The sequence below is a fragment of the Trachemys scripta genome, chromosome 3 (genome assembly GCF_013100865.1).
Source record: "Trachemys scripta elegans isolate TJP31775 chromosome 3, CAS_Tse_1.0, whole genome shotgun sequence".
Classification (NCBI taxonomy): domain Eukaryota; kingdom Metazoa; phylum Chordata; order Testudines; family Emydidae; genus Trachemys; species Trachemys scripta.
In genome coordinates this window covers 193,540,852-193,547,668 of record NC_048300.1, presented here as the reverse complement: position 1 = coordinate 193,547,668, position 6,817 = coordinate 193,540,852, and the positions used below count along the sequence as shown (strand labels likewise).

General features: G+C 46.2%; 1 protein-coding gene across 1 annotated transcript in view; it reads right to left on the bottom strand.

Moving 5' to 3' along the window:
* The window catches only part of CTSB (cathepsin B), a 22,447-nt gene extending 15,909 nt beyond the window's left edge, over positions 1–6,538 (bottom strand). Inside the window, exon 1 of the mRNA XM_034766704.1 lies at positions 6,407–6,538. The gene's annotated coding sequence lies outside the window, so the exon portion shown is untranslated. The remainder of the gene's footprint in view (positions 1–6,406) is intronic.
* Between the last annotated feature and the right edge of the window lie 279 nt (positions 6,539–6,817).

Genomic DNA, 6,817 nt, shown 5'->3' with positions numbered 1-6,817 from the left:
AGCAAAAACTATATGACCCTTTCATAAGCCGACCCTATAGTTCAGGGTTTGGCAAACTTTGGCTCCCGGCCCAATAGGGTAAGCCGCTGGCAGGCCGGGATGTTTAGTTTACCTGGAGTGTCCACAGACACGGAGCCCCGCAGCTTCCACTGGCAACAGTTTGCCGTTCCCAGCCAATGGGAGCTGCGGGAAGCGGCACGGGCTGAGGGACATGCTGGTTGCCACTTCCCGCAGCTCCCATTGGCTGGGAACGGCAAAGCGTGGCCAGTGGGAGCTGCGGGGCTCCATGTCTGCGGACACTCCAGGTAAACTAAACGTCCCGGCCTGCCAGCGGCTTACCCTGATGGGAGCCAAAGTTTGCCGACCCCTGATCTACAATGACAGTGTATTAGATATTCAATTCAAAGAGCTTAAAATCGTCAACTTTTGGTGTAGACCCGCTGATAAGCCGACCCCTGCTCTTTGATGCTTCACTTTTTTAACAAAAAAAATTCAGCTTATGAACGAGTATATACAGCACTTCTTGGCATGGCTGCAGTGTGTTATCTCCATATTTACAGATAGGGAAACTGAGGCACAGAACAGGTAAGTATCTTCAACAGACTTCAATGCAGACAGGGTCAAGTCAAACAGAAAAGCTAAAACCCCAACAGAGAGCCTTCGGCACTCGAATCAGTCCTATAATTTTTTTTTTTTTAAATGGAGATATCCTATCTCCTAGAGCTGGAAGGGACCTTGAAAGGTCATCAAGTCCAGCCCCCTGCCTTCGCTAGCAGGACCAAGTACTGATTTTTCCCCAGATCCCTAAGTGGCCCCCTCAAGGATTGAACTCCCAACCCTGGGTTTAGCAGGCCAATGCTCAAACCACTGAGCTATCCCTCCCCCCTATTGACTGAACCATCTTTAATCAAGCTGAGCACCTCTGCAGACATCATGCTTTGATCAAGTAAACAGGTAAAGTAGGTTGCACCCAACCCTTATGCAGTCTGCGGATGCTCCTAGCTCAGGCCAAACACAAGTGGAAGCAGAACCCACCTGAGGTTTTACAAACACAAGTCTCATGGCAGCATTTGATTTTCCTGCAAGTTTCTTTCTAACAAAACAGTGTTAGGAGAAAGTGATTGACGGGCTGTTCAACCACTTGCAAGTCCCCGTACAACTGCGTATGTCCCAGCTCTTGACCCACAAGAGCGAGGATGGGGGAAGAGAGACAGATCTTGGATAAAAGCATCGAGAGCACCTAAGTCACATTTGAAAATGGGGGTTAAACGTCTAAGTCTCATTTGAAAATGGTATTTAGGCTCCTAAGGGCTGGTCTACACTAGGGAGGGGAGGGAAGAGGGGAAATCGAGCTAAATTACACAACTTCAGCTACATGAACAACAGCTGAAGTCGACATACTTAGATCTACTTACCGCAGCGTCTTCGCTGTGGTGTGTCGACGGGAGACGCTCTCCTGTCGATTCCCCTTGCGCATCTCATTGAGGTGGAGTACCGGAGTCGACGCCAGAGCGATCGGCAGTCGATTTACCACATCTATACTAGACACGATAAATCGACCCATGCTGGATTGATCACTACCTGTGGATCTGGCCGGTAGTGTAGACAAGCCCTATGTCTTGGTGCTTCTGAACATTTTACCCATTGTCTTAAGATGGTAAGCTCTATAGGAGATGCTCCCTGCTTTACTATATAGCATCTAGCACAATGCTCCCTGCTTTACTAGCTCTAAGAACTACTGTAATACGAATATAGAAGAGTTCCTCCATAGATTTAAACTGTCTAGCTCTTCTGATAGCACAGGTAACCTTTACAATGGAGAACAATGTCCTGATGTCTGATTCTGCAAGGGAGTCAAAGTATAATGCTGAGTTGAGAATTTCGCCACTTGGCTTGAAGGGGGTAAAGTGATAATCTCACATTCAGACACAATTAGGGCCCAGTGGGAGCCACAGATTTAAAAAACCCAGAAACTCTGCAGACACTTCCCCAGCTCTCTCATCCCTGGTCACGATTTTAATGCGTGTCCAAAGTGGTTATTTCACTTCCAGCTGTGTAAGCACACTTCAGACATGTGATCAATGGTTTCATTTTGTGTCATACCGTCCAATTTGAAATCCGCCTCTAGGAAGCTGGTCTTTTGAAAATGGGAACAGATACTTGGACCCAGAAACTTGCCTTCAGCTCATGAGACTAGCCCTGTAGTGTTTCCCACCCACATAACCATAGTTCAACTATTTCCCCAACTGACAAGCAGATTTGGAAGGTGCAGACAGATCCATGTCTATTTCCCTTAACTACCCAGTGGAAATGAGAGATCCAATGAAGGCAGCATGTTATGCTGGTGCGATTTAGAGGACTGAAGAATGCATTCCTCCCTCCCGCACTGCTGTACCACTCTGCTTTTGTGGGAGGTAGAGGTATGTCTCATCAACCACTGAGAGACTCAGCCAAAAATGAACCCAATTCTCATTTGGAGCTGTTATCACAGCAGCACTAGATGCTGGAGTTTTAGCAACTATACACTCAAGCCAATAGCCAGAAACCCTTTCCGCATCATAGGATGGGAGTGGTTAGAGCAGAAACTGGACACCAGGGCTCCCAGGTTCTCTCTCTGCCTCTGACCTGGAGAAATCACCTCAGTGCTCCAGTTTACCCATCTGTAAGCACCACAATACTATATCTCACAAGGGCTTAATACTCATAAAATACTTTTATATCCTTGAACAAGAGGTGGAGACAAATCATTCCGACCCCTGAGCTGTAATAAACCAAAAAGGCTCGTCTGGGATTGTACATACACAATAACTTGAAAATAAAGTCTGGCATCTCCCTTTAACTATTTCATTTATTCCAAATACACAAATCTGAAATTTGTCCCTCAGTTAATGCTGTTGCATTAGTTACCAATGTTTTTTACATGACACTAAAGTCATGATAAAGCAAACATACACAAAGAAACATTGCTTTGTTTGATGAACTGCCAGCTTAACTTGGTAACTCATAGTGTTATAAAGCAGCTACCAGACCCAATTTATTGTATCCATCTCTGCATTATCACCAAAGGTTAACAGCTTTAAAACTCACATCAGCCATATCTCCTCATCATTCTTTGCGAAACTCCATCTGTTATGGAGGTTAGAAAGTTAGCAAAATACTCTATCTTTGCAAAACCGGATGCCAGTCCCAGATCTTGTCTAAACAGAGTGAGACTTTGTTTGATGTTAAAAAGCTGCTTCTCTTTAAAATTAACCCTTGTGAATGAAATCAGGCTTTGTATGAACCAAATTAAATCCCAGATTCTTACCCAAGACCTAGATTCCAGTTGAACAGACTGGAAAGCTTACACAAGACCTGCTATTAAAGGTCATGCTGTAACTCACGGCTACACGAAGCGATGTCCTTTAGGTAAGAATGGAGACTGGCCCTGTCCAGTCTGTTTGATTAGTGACATCTCAGGTATATCTTAAGAAAATAAGAACACTGAAGCATGTGACTCTAGAAATTCCACCCTGCTGCAGCATTTAGGTTAGTTGTGGTTAATAACTATTTAAGAGACTATCTTCAGGCTATCACCAGGGTCCCAAATGCATGGTGCCTGCCTTCCCCGCTCCCCCTCAAGAATTAACTAGTTTCAAAGCCAGTTCAGCTAAACTGGTTTCATAAACAGTTGGAGCCTTGGCCTAGAAGAGGCTTCCATGTGGTCTGAACAGTTTTCATGGAACCAATTACAAAATCATTCGCTGACCCAGTTCTTAGGCTGCGTCTACACTACAGATTTCTGCAGATATAGCCATGTCAATGAGCCTTGACAGACACACCTGGGCCAGCAAAAGCCCCTAGTGTTAGACACAGCTACACTAGTATAGCTGTGTGCACACTAGAAGTATGCTGCAGTAGGATATACCAGCATTCCTATATCAGTGAAGCACTCCTCACGTAGATTTAGCTTTAAAAACGGATTGGCGTTTTTGGCAAAGTTAGCCTGGAGCAGCCCAGTCTCATGAGTTCAACAGCACTTCAAGCCAAAGCTGTGCAATCGGGTCCCCATGTTTTGGATACACCAGTACTAAAATATGTTGCATTACTGATTGGCTGTGCACAGTCAGTTTGGGACTGTATGAGGCAGAGGAAGACAGTCTCTGCCCCAAGGATCCTTCTTAGCAGCTCCTATGTTAGACTGAATCACCTCTGAAATGCCTTCACAATCTAAAAACGTACCACACATTCAGGGGTTAACGCTCCCTTTCCTCAGGCCTTGTCTACATTCGGGGATAGCTAGATTAGTGCTAACCTCTACTGCAGTGGGGTAGCCTGTGTGGTGCAACACATCTACATGCACTAGGAGGTTTGCATCAGGGTAACTACACCAGTGACTGAAGCCCTCATATGGACATGGCCTCAACTTATCCAGCCTTTTACAGCTGGATTCCTGCTGAAAGGTGGGACCAACATCAGGAGCAGATAAACTGTACAAGGGCTACCCTTGGGCATGTCCCATTGGCTGCAAAAAGCTTGTGTCTAATCATTCTTAGGGTACGTCTATACTTAGCAGCTGGTTCGGCGGCAAGCAATCGATCTTTGGGGATCAATTTATCATGTCTTGTCTAGACGCGATAAATCGATCCCAGAAGTGCTGGCCGTCAGTAATCCTGCTCCGCGAGAGGAGTAGGCGGAGTCGACGGGGGAGCCTGCCTGCTGCGTGTGGACCCGTGGTAAGTACCTTTAAGTTCAAACCAAGATATTTCGACTTCAGCTACGTTATTCATGTAGCTGAAGTTGCGTATCTTAGTTTGAACTGGGAATTTAGTGTGGACCAGCCCTTAGAGGATAAGGCAGCAGCCACTGTTTTCATCCTGTACCCCAGATGGGAACAATGCAAAGGCTGTGAGCGTGTAAAGGTAATGAACACAGGGGCGGGTGGGGGGAAGCAGCTGTCCCTGTGTGATTTCTCTGCTAAGTGAAACTCTTCAAACCAAGGTGACAAAATATCCATCATGAGATTAAAAACAGGCAAGTCAGAAAAGGTGAACAGCCACGGAGGAGAAAGAAGCTTCTCCAGGAGTGGCGGTCTCCAAATTGGGATCTGATTTTACTGCACCAGACTGGAAAATGGACTTCAGACCTTGTTTACAACCAGCACTGATATTTACCAATGGGGGAGGCAGCCAATTCAATCAGGCAGGTAGATCTGGATAAGGGGCAAGGAGCACAAGATCAAGTGACCACAAACAAGAGGGGACTTTGGTCTGGAGCAGCACCCTTCTCAGCTAGCACAGAGCCCCACCATGCAGAACCAGGGCCCATGTCTAGTTGTCACAGGAATCACCTGACTCAGTAATCCTTACAAAAGGACAACCCTACATTTTAGCTCTAAAACCAATTGGTGGTATTTATAAGTAAGGAGTTTGGCCAGTGTCAACTGCTGGTGTCCACCATCTTGCTGCCAAAACACAATATTCAATAAGAGATGGCCCTAAATTAAGTCCATTTATTAAAAACACCACAGATTCTGCTCTTTGCAGTTCCTCTTCCTTTGGTTGCCTGTTCTGCAAACTTAGAGGGATCAGAACTCTTCCCTGCCCCATCCAAAATTTATTCACATGGCCCTGGTCCCCCCATCAGAGTGGCTTACAAACATTAGTTAACCTTCACAATTACCTTGTAAGCTAGGGAAGTATTATGCCCATTTTAGTGGTGGGTCAGAGACGTGGAGGCTAAGATCCCAAAAAGGGTTTATGTTGAACTCAATGGCAGTTAGGTGCCTAAATACCTTTGAAGATGCTGGCCAGAGATTAAGGGCTTGATGTTCTGAGGTGCTCAACACCTTACGTTCCTACTGAACTCAATGAGAGCGGTGGCAGCTCAGTAATTCTGAAAAATCAGGCTCAAAGTGACATGCCCACGGTCACACCAGATGCTCCCAGCAGAGAAAAGGATTAAACCCACATCTGCTGAATTCCAGTTCAGTACCTCAACCACAAGACCATCTTTCCTCCCTGTGTTCTGACTGTTTATCCAGGCACTACACCAGAGATATTACCAACAATACCACAGAGTGCAAACTTTCTGCAAAACCCCAGTATTAGCAGAGATCTTACTGCTGCCCAGAATTGTAGCTGCCTGGCACCTGTATGCGCCTCATCCCCTCCAGACAAGGATGAAGATACTTAAATTCTGCAGTTAGCTGGTCGAATCTACAGAATCTCTCTTTTTGCTGACAGCTGTACCTAAAAAAACAAACAAACCTGCAACAGGCCAACACAGAATTCACAAGGGGAATGACTTCCCCAGAAGCAAGATCACTCATTTGGGGCTCCCTAGAAGCCATGATTTGTTCACACATCCTCAGAGGGATCAAACCTGCTGCTAGAAAGTCATCTCCTGTAAACAACACAACACAGACCTTGGTTATACTTCAGCACACAGAAGGCAGCTCAGTGCCAGCAAACGGAAATGGCTGTCAATGTCATTGCAAGCTCCGGAGCAGAGCGGCTACCCCAGCTCTGCAGTCACTACCTGGGCCCCAGCAGGAATCTGGACTCTCAGCTCAGAAGCCGGAAGGGGAAGAGGCAGTAGCAGAGGCTGTGTGTTCATGGGGTACAATGTCCATTTGCTAATACAGACACCTCTGAGAGACTAGACCTGTGCCTTGCAGGAAAGATTAAACAGGGCAAGAAAATCCCCTGCTTTACATTTCCTGGTACTCCAGGATGGTTGCATAATTTGAACCAACATCCCCCTAGTCTCCTTACTTCCCTTACCCACCCGGGAAGGGCAGCCAGGGACAGTCCCCTGCTCGGGGACAGGGGAAATC